Consider the following 22,091-nt stretch of genomic DNA (forward strand, 5'->3'; position numbering starts at 1 on the left):
TTCGTCACGGGGACGCTTCCCCGTCACAGTGCCACTGTCGCTTTCAATCCCAGTCAATGGTTCAGCCTCGGAGGGGGTCTCGTCTGCTGAGCCAAGACACGTGTCGCCGGTGCTGCTTGCATCCACCTTTTCACTACTTTCGCCTACGCCTTCGTATGGAAGCCCGGCGTCGGGCTTACCTGGTGCTTCACACACGCCCTCTTCTTGACGGCATGACGACCCATCTTCCACAGCAGAGTTCGGGTTAACTCCTGCTGTTTCTTCCGAGTCTGCTTCGTCCATGAGGTGCTCCAGTGCATCACTTTCCTGCACTGGTCCGGTCACACTGGCATATGTCTTCGCGCAGTCGGCGTCATCGTGGCCGAAGCGGCGACAACCACTGCAGCGGGGTACTCGGCAGTCGCGACGTATGTGACCGGTACTGTTGCACCGTAGGCACAACGGTGCACGGCCTGGAACGACAACGAGAGTCAGCTCTCCGGCAATCTTGAGCTGGTGCGGAATGTCATCCACCTTGACGTCGGAGTGCAGCTTTAGTCCCACAGACCGCGTCGTTGAGCCCTTTTCTGTGATGCCCGGTGCTCGCCACTTCTCCCGTTTCACTTCGAACACTTTCCCATAGGGAGTCAAGGCAACACGCACGTCTTCGTCGGTCACGCCGTGCAGCAACCAGTGAAGCTTCAAGCGAACCTCGCGGTTATTTGGGTCAATGAGCAAACATGGGCGATCCTTTACCTTCACATCGATGGCGGAGAGCAACTTCCGAGCAGCCTCAGCACTCGTCAGTGTCACAGCCCATACGTGGTTCATTTGATACGCCCCCAACGCCAAAACGTCGTCGAGCGCACCAAGCTTGGCCAAAATGTCCCTGTAGTCTTCGACGCGGTAAGGCCGGGCTCTCGGATCACCATGCATGAAAAAGGTATTCGCAGCGATGCGTCCGGAAGGCAGATTGGGCAGAATCACCTGATAATCGTCGGCGCTAGGCGCAAAAACCCTGTTACCGCGGCCCGGTCGGAGCCGAACATTCCGCGACCGTATCGCTCGAAAGCTGGAAGTGGAATCTTAGGCCACGTAGACACTTTGTCTTAGAGCGAAATGAAATGTTACATAGAAGGTGCAGCATGCGTTCACTCATTCACCACCGGGAAAAAAATAACGAGGAAAAAAACCGTCCGTGACAGGACTCGAACCTGCAATATTCTGAATCTAAGTCAGTTGCCTTATCCATTAGGTCACGCGGACACTTTCTTTTATTAGAGCAATTTGAAATGCAACAGAGAAGGTGCAGCATGCATTAACTCATTTACCACCGGGATTAAAATAACAAGAATAAAAAACCGTCGGTAACAGGCCTCAAACATGCAATCTTCTTATCCGAAGCCTTATCCATTAGGCCACGCGGACACTTTCTTGTATTAGAGAAATTAGAAATGCAACAAAGAAGGTGCAGCATGCTTTAACTCATTCACCAACGAGAAAAAAATATTGAGGAAAAAGAAGCCGTTCGCGACAGGCCTGAAACCTGCAATATTCTGATCAGAAGTCAAACGCCTTATCCATTAGGCCACGTGGACACTTCTCTATATTAGAGCGAAACGAAATGTAACATAGAAGGTGCAGCATGCTTTAACTCATTCACCACCAGGAAGAAAATAACGAGGAAAAAAAAACCGTCTCCGACAGGACTCGAACCTGCAATATTCTGCTCCGAAGTCAGACGCCGTATCCATTGGGCCACGCGGACACTTTCGTTTGTTAGTGAGAAATTAATTGTACCAGAGAAGGTACAGCATGCTTTAACCCATTCACCACCGGGAATAAAAAAAACCGCCGAAAAAAAAACCATCTGCCACAGGACACGAGTCTGCAATCGTCTGAACCGAAGTCAGACGCCTTATTCATAAGGCCACGCGGGCACTTTTGTTTGTTTTTGAGAAAGAAATGTAACAGAGGAGGTACAGTATGCTTTAACGCATTTACCACCGTGAAAAAAAATAACGAGGAAAGAAAAACCATCCGCCACAGGACACGAATCTGCAATCGTCTGAACCAAAGTCAGACGCCTTATCCATTAGGTCACGCGGACACTTTCTTTTATTAGAGCAATTTGAAATGCAACAGAGAAGGTGCAGCATGCGTTAACTCATTCCCCACCAAGAAAAAAATAACAAGGAAAAAAAACCGTCGGTAACAGGACTCGATCATGCAATCTTCTTATCCGAAGTCAGACGCCTCATCCATTAGGCCACGCGGACACTTTCTTGTATTAGAGCAATTAGAAATGTAACAGAGAAGGTGCAGCATGCTTTAACTCATTCACCAACGAAAAAAAAGTAACGAGGAAGAAAAACCGTCCGCGACAGGACTCGAACCTGCAATTTTCTGATCCGAAGTCAGATGCTTTATCCATTAGGTTACGCGGACACTTCTCTTTATTAGAGCGAAACGAAATGTAACAGAGAAGGTGCAGTATGCTTTAACTCATTCACCACCGGGAAACAATAACGAGGAAAAAAAAGCCGTCCCTGACAGGACTCGAACCTGCAATCTTCTGATCCGAAGTCAGACGCCTTATCCATTAGGCCACGCGGACACTTTCGTTTGTTAGTGAGAAATTAGATGTACCAGAGAAGGTACAGCATGCTTTAACCCATTCACCACCGGGAATAAAAAAACCGAGGAAAAAAACCATCCGCCAAAAGACACGAATCTGCAATCGTCTGAACCGAAGTCAGACGCCATATCCATAAGGCTACGCGGACACTTTTGTTTGTTTGTGAGAAAGAAATATAACAGAGAAGGTACAGCATGCTTTAACGCATTCACCACCATGAATAAAAAATAACGAGAAAAAAAAACCGTCCGCGACAGGAACCGAACCTGCAATCTTCTGATCCGAAGTCAGACGCCTTATCCATAAGGCCACGCGGACACTTTCGTTTGTTAGTGAGAAATTAGATGTACCAGAGAAGGTACAGCATGCTTTAACCCATTCACCACCGGGAATAAAAAAACCGAGAAAAAAAAACCGTCCGCCAAAAGACACGAATCTGCAATCGTCTGAACCGAAGTCAGACGCCATATCCATAAGGCCACGCGGACACTTTTGTTTGTTTGTGAGAAAGAAATATAACAGAGAAGGTACAGAATGCTTTAACGCATTCACCACCATGAATAAAAAATAACGAGGAAAAAAAACCCTCGCGACAGGACCCGAACCTGCAATCTTCTGATCTGAAGTCAGACGCCTTATCCATAAGGCCACGCTGACACTTTCGCTTTATTAGAGCAATTTGAAATGCAACAGAGAAGGTGCAGCATGCATTGACTCATTCACCACCGGGAAAAAAATAGCAAGAAAAAAAAACCGCCGGTAACAGGCCTAAAACAACAATCTTCTGATCCAAAGTCGGATGCCTTATCCATTAGGCCACGCGGACACTTCTCTTTATTAGAGCGAAATGAAATGTATTATAGAAGGTTCAGCATGCTTTAACTCATTCACCATCACGAAGAAAATAACGAGGAAAAAGAAGCCGTCCGCGACAGGACTCGAGCCTGCAATCTTCTGATCCGAAGTCAGACGCCTTATCCATTAGGCCACGCGGACACTTTCGTTTGTTAGTGAGAAATAAATGTAACAGAGAAGGTACAGCATGCTTTAACGCATTGACCACCGTGAATAAAAAATAACGAGGAAAAAAAACCGTCCGCGACAGGACTTGAACCTGCGATCTTCTGATCCGAAGTCAGACGCCTTATCCATTAGGCCAGGTGGACGCTTTCATTTATTAGAGCAATTTGAAATGCAACAGAGAAGGTGCAGCATGCGTTAACTCATTCACCACAGGGAATAAAAAAAACCGACAAAAAAACTATCCGCCACAGGACACGAATCTGCAATCGTCTGAACCGAAGTCAGACGCCTTATCCATAAGGCCATGCGGACACTTTTGTTTGTTTGTGAGAAAGAAATGTAACAGGGAAGGTGCAGTATGCTTTAACTCATTCACCACCGGGAAACAATAACGAGGAAAAAAAACCGTCGGTGACAGGACACGAACATGCAATCTTTTTATACGAAGTCAGATGCCTTATCCATTAGGCCACACGGACACTTTTTTGTATTAGAGAAATTGAAATGCAACAGAGAAGGTGCAGCATGCTTTAATTCATTCACCAACGAGAAAAAAATAACGAGGAAAAAGAAGCCGTCCGCGACAGGCCTCAAACCTGTAATCTTCTGATCCGAAGTCCGATGCTTTATCCATTAGGTCACGCGGACACTTCTCTTTATTAGAGCGAAATGAAATGTAACAGAGAAGGTGCAGTATGCTTTAACTCATTCACCACCGCGAAACAATAACGAGGAAAAAAAAGCCGTCCCCTACAGGACTCGAACCTGCAATCTTGTGATCCGAAGTCAGACGCCTTATCCATTAGGCCACGCGGACACTTTCGTTTGTTAGTGAGAAATTAGATGTACCAGAGAAGGTACAGCATGCTTTAACCCATTCACCACCGGGAATAAATAAACCGAGGAAAAAAAACCGTCCGCCAAAAGACACGAATCTGCAATCGTCTGAACCAAAGTCAGACGCCTTATCAATAAGGCCACGTGGACACTTGTTTGTTTGTGAGAAATAAATGTAACAGAGAAGGTACAACATGCTTTAACGCATTCACCACCGTGAATAAAAAATAACGAGAAAAAAAAACCGTCCGCGACAGGACTCGAACCTGCAATCTTCTGATCCGAAGTCAGACGCCTCATCCATTAGGCCACGCGGACGCTTTCTTTTATTAGAGCAATTTGAAATGCAACAGAGAAGGTGCAGCATGCATTAACTCATTCACCACCGGGAAAAAAATAACAAGAAAAAAAAACCGCCGGTAACAGGCCTCAAACAACAATCTTCTGATCCGAAGTCAGATGCCTTATCCATTAGGCCACGCGGACACTTCTCTTTATTAGAGCGAAATGAAATGTAACATAGAAGGTGCAGCATGCTTTAACTCATTCACCACCGGGAAGAAAATAACGAGAAAAAAAAACTGTCCGCGACAGGACTCGAACCTGCAATCTTCTGATCCGAAGCCAGACGCCTTATTCATTAGGCCACGCGGACGTTTTCGCTTGTTAGTGAGAAATTAATGTAACAGAGAAAGTACAGCAAGCTTTAACCCATTCAGCACCGCGAATAAAAAAAACGAGGAAAAAAAACCGTCCGCCAAAGGACACGGACCTGCAATCGTCTGATCCCAAGTAAGACGCCTTATTCATTACGCCACGCGGACTTTTTATTTCTTTTTTTAGGCCACGCGGACACTTTTTTTTATTAGAGCGAAATGAAATGTAACAGAGAAGATGCAGCATGGTTTAACTCATTCACAACCGGGAAAAATATAACGAGGAAAAAGAAAAAAACGTCCACGACAGGACTCGAACCTGCAATCTTCTGGTCTGAAGTCAAACGCCTTATCCATTAGTCCACGCGGACACTTTTTTTTATTGCCTGCTTAGACGTACACATAGAAACACAAATGCAGTCAGGGATCGAAAGTAATAATGCAAGCCACATAAGACTTAGATACATAAATGCGCAGGTAATAATACCTATGGCAGGTAAGAACCGGAGAGCCGAACCACGAGATTGAAGTAACTAGAAGAATAAGAATGGGGTGGAGCACATTCGGCAAGCACTCTCAAATTATGACAGGTAGATTGCCACTATCCCTCAAGAGGAAGGTATATAACAGTTGTATCTTGCCAGTACTTAGCTACGGAGCAGAAACCTGGAGACTTACAAAAAGGGTTCAGCTTAAATTGAGGACGACGCAGCGAGCAAGGGAAAGAAAAATGGTAGGTGTAACCTTAAGAGCTAAAAAGAGAGCAGAGTGGATTAGGGACCAAACGGGGGTTAAGGATGTCATAGCTGAAATCAAGAAGAAGAAACGAACATGGGCCGGGCATGTAGCGCTAGACAGGATAACCGCTGGTCGTTAAGGGTAACTAACTGGATTCCCAGAGAAGGGAAGCGGGTTAGGGGGAGACGGAAGGTTAGGTGGGCAGATGAGATTAAGAAGTTTGCGGGTATAAATTGGCAGCAGCAAGCGCAGGACCGGGTTGACTGGCGGAGCATGGGAGAGGCCTTTGTCCTGCAGTGGACGTAGTCAGGCTGATGATGATGATGATGATGATGATGACATAAATGGGCATGGGTAAAAGGAGCAACCAAACTTTGGCTGGCGTGTGATTGCTAAAATTGTCTCAGGTTCATGAGTGGCTCGATCTTCGATAACCATTCAGGTATCGGATCTAAAGATTTATGTGCTTCCAGGAACCTGCCCACTGATTCGCGGAAGTACTCGTTTGCCGATCTTGCATCTATATCTACATGTCGTGCGGCCATTCAGGCCTTCCATATGCAGTGCAAACCCAGTAGCAAAACAGCGTCAAACGGGACACCTTCTTCGTTGTCCACAGTTAGGAAACGAATTCCTTGTGGGTCTACAGGGACGTCTTTCTTTAGCGTTCTTTGTAATATATCCCAGAAGAACACACCTTCCCAGCATTCTAAGAAGACGTGCTCAATGGTTTCGGGCTTTCTACACAAGAAACAGTGCACACCGCATGGTACATACATTCCTTTTTCCTGTAGCCATGTTTTTACCTCTAGTGTCCCGGTGTGCAATCTGAAAAAAAAGGACTTGGCTCCTGGAGCTACATACATATGTTTGACACGCTTCAAGCCATCACTTCCAGATTTGGCACTATATATTGTGCGATACAAAGGCACGGGGAGTAGTATATCCACAAGATCTTTGTATAGCTTCCTTCGTTTCACTCCCGCCAGATATTCGCATGAGAATCGAGCACGCAAGAACTTATAAGCGATCACAATCTCCTTCAAAAAACCAAAAACTCCGCCTTCAATACATTCGGTGGATACCACAAAGTCCGGCACAAGTTTGCTAAGTCCGAGCTGTAATATAGTGCGCAAAAAAGTGTCCTTCACATCCCTAAGGAAGCAGAACCGGTTCACTATTTGTCTCAGGAACAAGTGCGACAGGCCAAGACCTCCATCACGTACACGTCGGAACAAGTTGGTGCGGCTCGTCCTCTCCCAAACCGATCCCCAAACAAAAACAGCCAGAATTCTGTGGAGCTTTTGTATGTTAATGCGTGAGCAGTGCAAAACACTCAACACATACCAAAGTTTGGTAATGAAAAACAAATTACACACCGTGGTGCGTGCAAACATAGAAAATTCCGAGCCTTTTGTCATTTCAGTCCTAGCGCGCATTTCCGCAACTTGGTTCTGCCAGTATGATTCACTGTCACGGTAAGACTCTAAAGGGGCGCCTAAGTATTTCGTTGGAGTGGAAACCCATTGTATGTTGGCAAAGGTACTGGGTGTCATTGTCCATGCTCCATGCCAGATTCCGAGGCTCTTGCCCCAGTTAACTGCACTGACACTAGTAACACAATAACGCTTCACGATTTCCACAGTTTTCATGATACTGGCGTGGTCCCCACAAAACACTGTGATGTCGTCCGCATAAGCGAGTAGTTTTACCTCCGCTTGCTGCATTTTAAAGCCATTGATACAGTTAGCCCGTATTACGCTGAGGCACAAGGGCTCGATATATAAAGCGAAAAGTAATGGCGATAGTGGGGATCCCTGGCGCACCGACCGCTGCACTTTGATAAGCTCTCCTACTGACTTCTTTATTATCAGCCTTGTCGTGCGACCCTTTTCCGCCATTGCGACACCTTCCATAATAACAGATCCTACGTTCACGTACTCCAGAATGACAAATAGTATGTCGTGCGGTACCTGGTTTAACGTCTTTTCCAGATCCAACTGGAGAATTGCGACCTTCTTGCACAATACGTCACAACACTCGAGTATGCTTCTCGCCGTATGAATGTTCGTGAAAATGGTCCGTTCCTTGATACCGCACGTCTGGTGTGGTCCAACTATATATTTCACTACTGTTTGCAGTCTTTTAGCCAACACATTCATGAATATCTTATAGTCGACGTTCGCTAAGCTGATAGGGCGATATGCTGTTACCCGCTTTAATGCGTCGTGATCATCTGTTTCCGGGATAAGAACTGTGTGTGTGGACAGGAATGAAGGTTGTAGTCGTTTGCGCTCATATGCATCGTCTAAAAGTGCAGCCAGTATAGGGGCTACCTCGTACTTGAACGCCTTGTAAAAATCGACTCCTAGCCCGTCGGGTCCGGGAGATTCCCACGTTTCAAATCGTCTATCGCCACCGCAATCTCATCGGCCGTAATACGGCGCCTTAACATTTCCTTTGAGCTATCGTCAATATTTGGCATTAAAGGCATGAATTTCGTCTTTAAACCGTCCGCGTCTACCGGGCAACGCGCGAACAGCTTTCTGTAGAACGCTGTGAACACGTGTTCGATGCCACTCTGTTCATTTACGATAATACCGTCTTGTTCAAGTTGGTGAATCTCGTTCCGGTGGGCCCACTTTCTTTTCTTTGCGAGGGCTCTTTTAGTTGGCGCCTCGCCTGTTATCGTTGCTTCTACTCTAACTCGCACCAACGCCCCCCCCCCCCCCCCCGATAGCGTTCGATATCGGCCTGTTCAAGTTTTTGCTTCAGTGCGTTAATGTCGTCTTTGAACGTCCCAGGCGATAGGCTTTCTTCGTACGTTCGCATTTGCAAGCTTTGCCGCAGGTTTTCCTCGTACTTATTCTTTTCGTGCTTTATAGCGCTGGCTCGTTCAAGTGCCTTGAATTTAGCTGTTTGCTTAAATGTTTCCCATCTCTCACATATTGTTGTGTTTGTCTGGTTCCTTATCTCTTCAAGCAGGGCTAACACTTTCTCACAGAAAACACGATCCCCCAGAATTTTAGCATTAAGTTTCCATAATTTCCACGCAAACCTATTTTGGTTTTTTGCTTTGTTATTAACGTCAAACATGACTAGACAGTGGTCACTATATGACACCGACTGCACACGATCTTCTTGCACAAGTGCCATCAATTCAGCCGGAACGTACACTCTGTCCAGTCGGGCGTGGCTGGCTACTTGGAAATGCGTGAAGCGCACAATGCGGTCGTAATTTAAGCATTCTGCCACGCCCTTAAGCCCGTATTCATCAATTATTTCGCGAAGCGCGGCCGTGCTGGCGTTTCTATACGCTGTACCACTTGATTTATCCCGCGCTGCCAGTACACATTTGAAGTCCCCCATCAGTATAAGGTTCCTTTCGACGATGCAGCAATTTCTGACACTCTCGAAGAAATGTCTTCGTTCGTCGAGTAAATTAGGAGCATAAAGGCATATCACTCGCCATTCAACTGAACCATAACGAAAATCATAATAAACCATGCGCCCCGCCAAGTCTGACCTCACACCCTTCACTTCAAGGCCCGGGTGTTGACGCACAAAAAGAACGCACCCCGCGGATCGCTCTATGGCGTGACTCACACCCGCGTAATAGATTGACATGAAAGGTAGCACCACACTCTTTGTCTCATCATCACTTCCAATTTTGGTTTCTTGTATGGCAATGATGTCTAAATCAAGTTCGATCACCAGTATATACAACTGTCGCTGTTTTCTCCTCGCCGCAAGCCCTCGAACATTGATTGTAGCAAATTGCAAGGGTTTATCTGGCAGCGCCATTGGAATAGTTTATAGTACAGACCCAGAGTATGGGCTTATGCTCCTGTTGACACATGACCTTGAGGCCCGCAACCTTGATCAGGGCTTCCACAGCTTACTGCTACATGACCGGTGGTAGTGGCGGCGTAATCATCGTCCCCGTCAGCCTCCGATCCTGTGGGATGTTCGGCCGTGGCCGCACTATCGGTCGACGTACAGGGGCTGCTTTTTCTGGAGGTTCAACGGAACTGCTTGGGTCGGTAGTTTCACTTTCGACCTCGGCGTCTTCGTGTGATGGCTTATTCGTTGTGGTGCCCTCCCTGGAAATGTCCATTGCCTCCACTGCTTCCCTGCTGACCACCTCTGTCACGTTGCTTTTGTCTTCCTGCGTCTGCAGTGACTTGATTGATTTGTGGGGTTTAACGTCCCAAAACCACCATTTGATTATGAGAGACGCCGTAGTGGAGGGCTCCGGAAATTTCGACCACCTGGGGTTCTTTAACGTGCACCCAAATCTGAGTACACGGGCCTACAACATTTCCGCCTCCATCGGAAATGCAGCCGCCGCAGCCGAGAATCGAACCCGCGACCTGCGGGTCAGCAGCCGAGTACCTTAGCCACTAGACCACCGCGGCGGGGCGCGTCTGCAGTGCTTCCGAGGAATCATTTTTCACCAACAATGTATCTTCGGCTTTGATGTTCGTCGACTTTACGTGAGCTCTCTCACCTGAGATTTGCTCCGCTGGCACGCTGTTCATCATGGCACTTTCTGCCTCCACTCTCGCTGCTGCCTCGGAATCTGCTTCGTCCATTAGGAGCTCCGAAGTGTCGTCGCTTCCCACGGGCCCTGCAACACTGGCGTAGGTACGCACGCATTCTGACTCGTTGTGTCCAAAGCGACGACACAACGTGCACCGTGGTACCTTACAGTCCCGACGAATGTGTCCGGTGCACTGACAACGAAGGCATAGCGGTGCCCTTCCCGGCACTACCACAAGAGGCAGCTCACCAGCAATCCTTTTATGATGAGGCAAATATTCTGGCTTGACTCCCGCCTTAAGTTTAATCGTCGCATTTCACGTCGTTGACGCCTTGTCAGCCACACCACTGACCTTCCACCGTTCCTTGATAATGTCCGTCACTTTGCCATAGTTCAGGAAGGACGCTCGCACGTCGTCGTCCGGTACGGTAGGCAAGAGCCAGCGCAGCTTCAACCGAAGCTCCTGGTTCGATGGATCGATGAGGACGCAACGCTGGCCCTTCACTTTCACTTCCGCTTTTTCCAGCAGCCTCTTCGCACCTTCGGCACAGTTGAACGTGACGGCCCAAACGTGATTCATTTGATACCCCCCCCCAAAAGGCCGAAACCTCGGAGAGCAGTTTCAAATCACTCAGCGTATCTTTGAAGTCTTCTACATGGTAGGGCCGTGCCCTCACATCCGCATGCACAAAAACAGTATTCAAAACCAGACGTCCTGAAGGCAGACTAGGCAGAAGAAGGCGATACTCGTTATCTGAGGCAGCTAACACCCTGTTTGCGCGTCCAGAAACGGCCGCTGATACCGCTCCAACAGAGCCCATTCCAAATGCGTCCGCTCGCTATCGCGGCTGGAAGTGAAATGAGGCCACGCGGACACTTTCGTTTATTGGAGAGAAATGAAATGTAACAAAGACGGTGCAGCATGCTTTAACTCATGCACCACCGGTAATAAAAAAATAATGAAGAAAAAAAAACGTCCACGACAGAACTCGAACCTGCAATCATCTGATCCGAAGTCAGACGCCTTATCCATTAGGCCACTTGGACACTTTTGTTTCTTTGAGAGAAATGAAATGTAACAGAGAAGGTGCAGCATGCTTTAACTCGTCCACCACCGGGAATAAAAAATTACAAGAAAAAAAACCATCCGTGACAGGACTGGAACCTGCAATCTTCTGATCCGAAGTCAGACGCCCTATCCATTAGGCCTCGTGGACACTTTCGTTTATTGGAGACAAATGAAATGTAATAGAGAAGGTGCAGCATGCTTTAACTCATCCACCACCGGCAATAAAAAAATAACGAGGAAATAAAAGCATCCGCGAGAGGACTCGTACCTGCAATCTTCTGATCCGAAGTCAGACGCCTTATCCAATAGGCAATGAGGACACTTTTGTTTATTGAAGAAAAATCAAATGTAATAGAGACGGTACAGCATGCTTTAACTCATTCACCGTCGGGAACAAAAATAACGAGGAAAAAAACCCATCCGCGAGAGGACTCGAACCTGCAATCTTCTGATCCGAAGTCAGACGCCTTATCCTTTAGGCCACGCGGACACTTTTTGTTCTTTTCTCTTTATTACTTTACTTTGGTCATCATCATTATCATCATCAGCCTGGCTATGTCCACTGCAGGACAACGGCCTCTCCCATGTTCCGCCAGTTAACCCGGTTCTGTGCTTGCTCCTGCCAATTTATACCCGCAAACTTCTTAATCTCATCTGCCCACCTAACCTTGTGTCTCCCCCTAACCCGCTTCCCTTCTCTGGGAATCCAGTTTGTTACCCTCAATGACCAGCTGTTATCCTGTCTACGCGCTACATGCCCGGCTCATGTTCATTTCCTCTTCTTTATTTCAACTATGATATCCTTAATCCCCGTTTGTTCCCTAATCCACTCTGCTCTCTTCTTGTCTCTTAAGGTTACACCTACCATTTTTCTTTCCATTGCTCGCTGCGTCGTCCTCAATTTAAGCTGAACCCTTTTTGTAAGTCTCCAGGTTTCTGCTCCGTAGCTAAGTACCGGCAAGATAGAGCTGTTATATACCTTCCTCTTGAGGGATAGTGGCAATCTACCTGTCATAATTTGAGAGTGCTTGCCGAATGTGCTCCACCCCATTCTTATTCTTCTAGTTATTTCAATGTCGTGGTTCGGCTTTGGTACCAAACATATAATACAAGCGACACTGGTAAGAATGTATGAAATGTACAATATTTACATGCTGACTTAACCGTCAACCAGGATGGGGCTAGTTTGGTTAAGCTAAAAATCACGCAAGCTCACCAGCGGCTCCAGTCATGAAAGCCATACGTATGGCTCTGGTGCTGCTTTGTAAATCTCAATAAATGAGTGAATGCCTTCTCTGAAATAGGCACATGCCGGCCGCGAATTTTCATCAAAATCGCAACCTGCCGTTTCTGCTCTCCATATTGTCACGATGAGTCACAAGTACCAAGGGATTTTTCAAGCCACCGGGTAGCTAGCACTAGGACGATGCGTCAGTCGTGGCTGGCTCTCGAGCAGAGAAGAAAGACGCAATCTTCTGTTTTCTTCCAGATTGAGAGCCGCTCTTGCTGTGAACCCACTACGCGCTGGTGGCATTTTTCAAATGGAGGCCCATGAGCACAACTGCATCAAAAGGAGCCCCGTCTTCGTTGTCTGCATTTAGAAGTCTAATGCAATGCGGATCCAATGGGAATTCTTTTTTCACTGATCTCTGTAAAACATCCCAAAAATAAACCCCCTCCCAACAATGTAAAAAAAAACATGGTTTATATACAGTTTCTGGCAGCCTACAAATAAAACAATGCGTACCCCAATGCAAAAATAACCCCTTTTTCTCCAAAAACGTTTTGACAGGCCACTATGCAGTTTAAAGAAAAAGTTTTGGCTCCTGGCGTGACTTGTATCCTTCTTACTCTCTTTAAACCAATGGGAATTCTTTTTTCACTGATCTCTGCAAATCATCCTAAAAATAAACCCCCTCCCAACAATGTAAAAAAAAAACAAGGTCTGCCGTTTCTTGCAGCTTACGAATAAAACAATGCATACCGCAAGGCAGAAGCACCCCTTTTTCTCCAAAAACTTTTAACAGGCAGTGTCCCACTATGCAGTTTAAAGAAAAAGGTTTTGGCTCCCGGCGTGACTTGCATTCTTTTTACCCTCTTCAAAACATCACTACCTTGGCTTCCACTGAGTGAAGATCGGTACATAGGCACTGGAAAAACCATATCGCATAACGCAGAATAAAGTTCTTTTCGTTCGTCTTGCAGTAGCCAGATACTCTCGTGAAAAACGTACAGCGAAAAATCTTATACTGAACACAATTTCTTTATGAAAACCCCCGATCCTTCCCACACAACGTTGGGTTGAAACAGCATATTCAAGGAGTGCTCTAGCTAGTCTGAGTTGACAGAGTGTGCGTAGGAACGAGTCTCATCTCTAAAAAAAAAAAAACCTGTTGACTAGTTGGCGTAAAAATAGGTGGTCTAGCCCGAGACCTCCATGTTTCATCCGTCGAAACAAGTTTGTGCGACTGCATTGCTCACATTCAGAAGCCCAAATAAATGTCGTAAATATCCTGTGCAGTTTCTGCATATTAGTCCGTGAGCAATGTATGACCTGCATAACATACCACAACTTGCTGGTGAAATACAAGTTTCAAATTGTGGCTCTGGCAAAGATCGAAAAGGTGCCTCCTTTCCACATCACTTTCTCTTGTGTATCCTTAGCCTGCCCTTTACAATATTGATCGCTGTCGCGATACCAGTCGAGTAGAATGCCTAAGCACTTGCCAGGGGTCTTCACCCAAGGCATGTTTGCAAAGTGGTCAGGTTTCACTGGCCACGACCCATGCCATAGCCCAAGGCACTTGCCCCAGTTCATACCACTACCGGTCACTTGGCTGAACACACGAACACTTTGAACAGCCTTTGTGATGCTCCGCTGGTTCCACGGAAGATAGCTATATCATCTGCGTAAGTCAGCAGTTTCACTTCCTCTGCTTGTAAGTTAAAACCAAGGATACTATTGTCCCTGATAATTTTCATGCACAGTGTTTCAATATAAATACAAAAAAGGAAGGGGCTGAAGGGGCAGCCCTGGCGAACCGAAGGTTGCACACAAATGGGTGCCCCCAGACTCTTATTTACAATCAATCCCGAAGTGCAGTTTTGGTACGCCAAAGCCACTCCCTCGCAGATAACCAAACCAATGTTAACGTGATTTAAAATCGCAAATAAAATCGTATACTCTACACAGTCGAAAGCCTTTTTTAGATCGATTTGTAGGATGGCGACCCGCACAAGTAAATAATCACATAATATCAGTATGCTCCATGCTTCGTGGATATTGGTGACAATAGACAGCCCTTTTATACCACAGAGAGGCCCGATGATACCCTGAACCACAGTCTGTAGTCTGCGTACTAATACTTTCATATATATCTTATATTCGACGTTAGTCAGAGCTATCGGTCGGCAGGCTGTGACAGATCTTAGTTTGTCGACGTCATCGGTTTGGGTATTATTACAGTATGGGACGACCGGTACGACGGAGGCAATGTATTCAATTTGTATGCTTCATTGAAAAGAACTGTCAGTATCGGGCTCACTTCGTGCTTGAACTTTTTATAAAAAGCAGCAGTTAACCCATCAGGTCCCGGCAATTTTCCAAGATTTAACTTTTCAATTTCTTCTTATACCTCAACTTCCGTCATTACCCGCTCTAATACTCTTTCCATTAGTCATCGATGCGGGTAATGAAAGGCAGAAAGTTGTGCTCAAATTTCTCGAAATGTACGTCCCGCCCAGGGAACAACGCCCTATAATGCTCGGTGAACGTAGTTTTGATATCGCCCGTATCAGTAGATAATTTCCCTCCCCATTCGATTTCATGAATGTGGTTCCTCTCGGCTCGTGCTTTTTCCAAGCTGAGCTCACGCTTCGAGGGCATTTCACCGGCAGCTGCGTGATCCGCCCTTGCCTTCACCAGGGCCCCACGATAACGCTGTCCGCCCGGTCGCTCTGTTTTTTGTTTCACTTTTCTAACGTCTTCTGACCATTTGCCGGGCTCTCGGCATGCATTCTTTACAAGCTTATCGAGTAGTGCTTTGAAATGCATTTTTTTCTTTTTTGTCACCGTACCGTATACGCGTTGCCCTGTCTATCGCTTTTAATTTTAGTCTCCTTAGGCCACACGGACACTTCTGCTTATTGGAGAGAAATGAAAAGTAACAAAGATGTGGCAGCATGCTTTAACTTATCATGCACCGGGAATAAAAAAATAACAAGAGAAAAAAAAAACGTCCACGACCGGACTCGAACCTGCAACCTTCTGATCCGAAGTCAGATGCCTTATCAATTAGGCCACGCGGACTCCTTTTTTTCCGGTCGGAGAGAGATGAAAAGTAACAGAGACGTGGCAGCATGCTTAAGCTTATCAGCCACCAGGAACAAAAAATAACAAAAAAAACCTTCTGCGACAGGACTCTAACCTGCAATCTGCTGATCCGAAGACAGACGCCTTATCCATTAGGCCACGCGGACTGTTTTTTCTTTCTGTCAGAGAGAAATGAAAAGTAACAGAGACGTGACAGCATGCTTCAGCTTATCCACCACCAGGAATAAAAAAATAATGAAAAAAAACTCGTCCGCGACAGGACTCGAACCTGCAATCTTCTGACCTGAAGTCAGACGCCTTATCCATTGGTCCACGTGGACTCTTTTTTCTTTCTGTCGGAAAGAAATGAAAAATAGCAAAGACGTGGCAGCATGCTTTAGCTTATCCATCACCGGGATTAAGAAAACAACGAAAAAAAACCGTCCGCGACAGAACTCGAACCTGCAATCTTCTGATCTGAAGTCAGACGCCTTATCCATCAGGTCATGGGGACACTTCCTTAATATTACCTGGTTTTGGTAATCTAACATATAACTCAAAAGACACAGACAATAAAACCACGCAATGTACACATGAAGTATCTTTAGTCAATCGGCCTAGGGCTGGGGTTGTGGAGTTAAAATTTGGGCAGAGTCACGAGATGCTCTACCCGCAGGAGCCAATCGGGTGGCTCGGGTGCAGCTTTGTGAACAGATAGAATTCAGTGTATGCTCTCAGGAAAATATTCTAGGGCGGGCCGCGCATCTTTGTCAAAATGGTAGCCCGCCATTCTCGCTCTCCACAAAAAGTGGAGGCCCAAAAGCATGATTGCACCATAGGGTCCCCCGTCTTCGTTTTCAACGTTCAGGAAGCTGATTCCATACGGGTCCAATGAAAGGTCTCTTTTAATAGCTCTCTGCAGCACGTCTCCAAAATACACGCCCTCCTAACAATGCAAAAGACGTGGTCAATTGTTTCGGGTGATATACAAATTATGCAATGGGATCCCTACGGGGAAAAACATCCCTTTGCCTCCAAGAACACTTTAACTGGCAATGTGCCCGAGTGCAGCTTAAAGAAGAATGTTTTGGTTCCAGGCTGCACAGGCATCTTTTTGGCCCTTTTTAAAACAATGCTTCCTGGTCCTTCACTGCACATAGCCCAAAAAGGCGGCACTGGGAACACAATATCACATAAGGCAAAATGAAGTTCTTTTTTTCTTACACTCCACAAGTATTCTTTAGTAAATCTCACAGAAAGAAATTTTGTACTAGACACAACTTTTCTATAGAACCCACCAAGCCCTCCTGCACAGGCTTCGGTAGTCACAACATTATTCAGGCAGACATCTACCAAGGCGCAATTGACACAGGGTACGCAGGAATAGATCGGTGAGGTCTCTGGAAAATAAAAAAATTCTGTTTTGAAGTTGCCACAAAAACAAGTGGCCAAGGCCGCCGTCTTTCACCCGTCTGAACAAGTTAGTATAGGGCTGCATCGTTCCCACTGGGAAGCCCACACAAGTACGGCGAAGATCCGGTGTAACTTCTGCACATTAGTATGCGAGCAGTGCAGCCTCTGCAGCACGTACCAAAGCTTGCTCATAAAGAACAGGTTGCAGACGGTGGCTGTGGCCAAGATTGACAAACTCGCCCCCCTCCTCTTCTCGGCTTTTCCAGCGTATCTTCGCTAATCTTAACAATACTGGGCACTATCTCGATGCGCGTCGAGCGGGACGCACAAGTACTTGTCCGGGACTGTCACCCAGGGCCCATTTGCAAAGTGGTCATGTGTCGTGTGCCAAGATCTGTGCCAGAGTCCGAGACACTTGGACCAATCAACTCCCCTTCCGGTGACATGCCTAAAATCACGAACAGTGTCAACAGCCCGTTTAATGCTTCGTTGATCAGTTGAAAATAATGCCATGTCTTCGGAATAAGCAAGAAACTTGACTTCTGATGATTGCAGGCGGAAGCCATTTATAATGGTGTCTTTGAGAATGGTGCAGCACAGAGTTTCGATATACACGCAAAAGAACAAAGCGCTGGGGGGAACTCTGTCGCACCGAACGTTGCACATTGATGGGGGCCCCCAGAGTCTTATTTACTATCAATCTTGTTGTGCAGTTATGGTACGTCAGGGCCACTCCATCACAAATTACAGAACCAACATTAACATGGTTTTAAACAGCAAACAATAAGCTATGATCCACACAGTCAAATGCCATTTCAAAATATATTTGTAAAATGGTGACAGTTCATCTGAGTTCTTCATAAAAAACAGTTCATCATAAAAAATAACACAAAATCGCCCACGACAGCACACGAGCCTGCAATCTTCTGATTCGAAGTCAGACACCTTATCCATTAGGCCACGTGTACTTTTTTCTTTATTGCTTGCTAAGCAAACAGTACAAATCAATATAAGAATACAGTGCAGTGTCACGTGTAAAAGTGCTGGCACATCTTCCCGCACAAGGTGGTTAAAAAGCCAGATACTTTATGCCAACCAATTTATCTAAGCATGGGAACCACTCTGGCTTATCTTGTGCTTCGTATGCAGTCATCAAATACTGTACACTTTCAATGGAGTACTCTCGAGCGGGCCGGGGATTTTCGTCTACGTTTCGTGCTGACATTCGTGTTCACCACACACTGTGAAGAACCAATACCATGAACATATCGTAGGGCACACCGCCTACGTTTACGACAGGCAGAATGCAGATTTCATACTGTGTCACTGGCAGGTCTTTCTTCAGGGTCCTTTGAAGAACATCCCAGAGAAAGACTGCATCAGTACAGTCTAGAAGGATGTGGTGAACTCTCTCGAGTTTTCTACAGATAATGCAATCCACTGAAGGAACAGCTATTCTTTATTCTCGGAGCCAAGAATTTGTAGGGAGTGTGCCGCTGTGAAGTTTGAAAAAGAATGTCTTCACTGATGACCTAATTGGCATCTTCTTCACTCTTTTCAAGACGTCATCTCCGGGCCCATTAGGGTACAATGTTCTATACAGAGGCTCTGGCAACATGGTTTCTACAAGGTCTTTGTACAGTCTCTTTCGCGAAATCCCAGAGGGATACTCCATCGAAAATCGCACTTTCAATATTTCCAAAGCAGCAATCACTTCTTTCAGGTATTCTTGTCCCCCTATTGACTGTGGTTACAATAAAATCAGGCAAAAAAGTGGACAGCCGCACATGTATCACTATTTAAAGAAAACCAAAAAAGAAACCGATAATCTTGATCTCGTAAAAAAACAAACGTAGCTACTATCTGCCCCAGTAAGAAGTGTGCAAGACCAAGCCTTACACTTTTCACAGAACGGAACAGATTCGTTCGGCTTGTCCTTTCCCACGTGAAGGCCCAGATAAACAGTGCCATCACTCTGTGTAGCTTTTATACAACAACACGTGACATGAATAGCACTTGTAAAACGTACCATACTCGTGAAATAAGAAATATGTTGCTTACTGTTGACCTCGTAAAAATTGAAAAATCACGCCCGCCCCACTTTTTCGTCTTGTCTCTTAGTTGTTCCGTCTCTTCTTTCCGATGTTCTGTTGGGTCTTTGTAGTGTTGGTGAGGTACCCCTAAGTACTTGTCAGGTGTAACTTTCTATGTAATGCTTTCAAATATTGATGGTGTGCTTTACCAGTTTCCATGCCATATTCCAAGACATTTATTTTAGTTGACTCTATCAGTGCAATCACAGAAGAACTTCACATCAGTTAATGCTTCTCTGATAATCTCCCGGTCTTGGCAAAACACAGCAATGTCGTCAGCCTATCTAAGCATTTTGACCTCTGCAGACATCAAGTGAAACCCTGCACCTGATCACTTTGTAGCACTTTCTAACACAGAGGCTCTAAATAGATAGCAAAAAGCAGTGCCGACGCAGGACATCTTTGTTTTATGATCGATAAGACTTTCATATTATCGCGAAGATGTTTGTTTATTATAATCCTCGTAGTGCATCCTGTGTACGCCATTAAGACCCCTTGCAACACCACAGACCCTAAGTTGACATAGTCAAGAATGCTGAAAAGGACATCTTGGTTCACGTGGACAAATGCCTTCTCGAGATAGATTTGTAGCATAGCTACTCTACAGTCAAACTCATCGCAGCATTCTAACATATTTAGTGAAATATGAATGTTCGTCATAACTGTTCTGCCTTTTATGCCACAAGTCTGATGTGGTCCGACTATTTCTGTAATCACTGTTTGGATTCGCCTGGCCAAAACACCCATCAATATTTTGTAGTCAACATTCGCTAGGGTAACTCGCCTTTAGGATGTGACGAACAGCTCTTTCGTAGAATCAGCAGTTTTCCAGATTAACATGATGTGTCTTCCTTCAAAAGATATTGGTAACTCTTTCCTTTCGCATGCCTTATCAAACACATTCCACAAAACTTCTGCCACAAGATTTTTATATTTTTTTACAATACTACACGTAGCCTATCTGGACCGGGTGTTTTGCCGTTCTTCATTTTTTTTAATTGTGATTGCCCCGCCGTGGCGGTCTAGTGGCTAAGGTATTCGGCTGCTGACCTGCAGTTCGCGGGATCGAATCCGGGTTGCGGCGGCTGCATTTCCGATGGAGGTGGAAATGTTGTAGGCCCGTGTGCTCAGATTTGGGTGCACTTTAAAGAACCCCGGGTGGTCGAAATTTCCGGAGTCCTCCACTACGGCGTCTCTCATAACCATATGGTGGTTTTGGGACGCTAAACCCCACATATCAATCATCTCCTGATCAGGTGCATACACGCATAGCACTCGCCACTTCACAGTGCCAATTGAAAAGTCACACATTGTTAGTCAGCCATTGGCATCAGTCAGAACACTTTCAGGTATTACTTCTGCAACACTCCTAATGAAGATTGCACATCCACCAGCTTTACCTACAGAATGCGATACGCAAACAAAGTACCGCGGCCGAAAAGGTTCTACCATCTTGTCCGTTTCTTCTTCAGTTGCCATTTTAGTTTTGCACAGCGACTATGTCTAGATCATTTACCAAAAACAACCTGCTTAACTGGTACTGCTTTCTTTGAGAGCCCAGGCCCCTTACAATATTACTACCAATGCGTAACGATATGCTTTTGTCATCCATTTTCTTTCAAAGAAGCCACGGACTGGGGAAATTGCCATTCTTACGGTCAACTTGCAGCACACTTACGTTCAGTAGCAATGCTACGCAGTACATGTCTTTGACTCTGCTGTCGCTGCTCGATGCTTTCCTTTTGAGTTCCATTGCTTGACTTTTTTGTCTATTCGTTATATTCTCCTGCATTTTTTTTCCACCGTGCGAGCCCCTGCACTCCCCCCCCCCCACCCAAGAAATACGACAAAAATTAAAAAAATGCACACACATTATCCCATCATGTCGGCGCTCTCGCCTGCGGCTTCCTCAGAGTTGTTGAGTTCGGTTGAGGTTTGAAAGTCGGTCGGCGACCAGGCGTCGTCTTCGAAAGTTGCCCGCCTTGAACCGCTTGGCTTTTCGCCGGTTCTCCATCGTTGCTGTCCTCCCGGGTTCTTTTCGTTGCCGCAACACTTGCAGTAGCGTCCATTGGTGTTCCTTTATAGACTTGCTTCGTCCATGGATTTTTTGCACTGTCTGTCTGGGCTACCATTGTCCTGACGTCCTCGGTCGGCATTTCTCCTTTTCCATTTTTGGTTTCATCTTCCTTTTCGCTCCAAATGTCTTCTTTTACTGCTTCTTGTGTAGTTTCTTGTACATTGTGTTCTCGATTAGTGCTTAATCCTGCAGCCACTTCTTCCACATCAGCGGCGTAAGTGTTGTGTTCTTAAAATAAATCATCCAGTGTTGATGGGCCGGCAATTTTAGCATACGTCTTCATGCACTGGCTCTCGTCGTGTCCAAATCGACGGCAGACAGTGGAGCGTGGAGCGCGACACTCCCCCTTGATATGCCCTGTGCGTTTGCCCATCAAACCTAACGGAGGCCTTCCATGGGCCACAATAAGCGCCATCATACCAGCTATGCGAAGCTGATGCGGCAGGTGATCGACTCTCACGCCACGCCTTAGCTTCATTGTCATAGTTCTCTTTGTCGACCCTTTATCTGTTATTCCATGCACTCGCCAGCGTTCTCTGGATACTTCAGTAACTTTTCCGCACGAGGCAAGCGCTGTACGCATGTACGTCTTCATCATGCACATGATGAAGGAACCAGAATACCTTCAATCGTACGTCCCGATTGGCAGGGTCAAATATCAGGCACTTGCGGTCTTTCACTTTTAAGTCGCAAAGCGCCAGCATTTTCTTTGT

At 46.0% G+C, this 22,091-nt stretch overlaps 8 non-coding genes across 8 annotated transcripts; all 8 read right to left on the bottom strand.

Annotated features, from left to right (window-relative positions):
* Window positions 1-2,523: 2,523 nt before the first annotated feature.
* Window positions 2,524-2,596, bottom strand: TRNAR-UCG (transfer RNA arginine (anticodon UCG)). The gene has a single exon. It is a non-coding gene; the product is annotated as a tRNA-Arg (tRNA).
* A 266-nt stretch (window positions 2,597-2,862) lies between these two features.
* TRNAR-UCG (transfer RNA arginine (anticodon UCG)) lies at window positions 2,863-2,935 on the bottom strand. The gene has a single exon. It is a non-coding gene; the product is annotated as a tRNA-Arg (tRNA).
* A 605-nt stretch (window positions 2,936-3,540) lies between these two features.
* On the bottom strand, window positions 3,541-3,613 carry TRNAR-UCG (transfer RNA arginine (anticodon UCG)). The gene has a single exon. It is a non-coding gene; the product is annotated as a tRNA-Arg (tRNA).
* A 97-nt stretch (window positions 3,614-3,710) lies between these two features.
* On the bottom strand, window positions 3,711-3,783 carry TRNAR-UCG (transfer RNA arginine (anticodon UCG)). The gene has a single exon. It is a non-coding gene; the product is annotated as a tRNA-Arg (tRNA).
* Window positions 3,784-4,722: 939 nt separating this feature from the next.
* TRNAR-UCG (transfer RNA arginine (anticodon UCG)) lies at window positions 4,723-4,795 on the bottom strand. The gene has a single exon. It is a non-coding gene; the product is annotated as a tRNA-Arg (tRNA).
* A 264-nt stretch (window positions 4,796-5,059) lies between these two features.
* On the bottom strand, window positions 5,060-5,132 carry TRNAR-UCG (transfer RNA arginine (anticodon UCG)). The gene has a single exon. It is a non-coding gene; the product is annotated as a tRNA-Arg (tRNA).
* A 6,256-nt stretch (window positions 5,133-11,388) lies between these two features.
* On the bottom strand, window positions 11,389-11,461 carry TRNAR-UCG (transfer RNA arginine (anticodon UCG)). Its single transcript has one exon. It is a non-coding gene; the product is annotated as a tRNA-Arg (tRNA).
* A 4,258-nt stretch (window positions 11,462-15,719) lies between these two features.
* On the bottom strand, window positions 15,720-15,792 carry TRNAR-UCG (transfer RNA arginine (anticodon UCG)). The gene has a single exon. It is a non-coding gene; the product is annotated as a tRNA-Arg (tRNA).
* Window positions 15,793-22,091: the final 6,299 nt, after the last annotated feature.

This window comes from Rhipicephalus microplus, chromosome X (genome assembly GCF_043290135.1).
Source record: "Rhipicephalus microplus isolate Deutch F79 chromosome X, USDA_Rmic, whole genome shotgun sequence".
In the NCBI taxonomy this organism is placed as follows: Eukaryota; Metazoa; Arthropoda; class Arachnida; order Ixodida; family Ixodidae; genus Rhipicephalus; species Rhipicephalus microplus.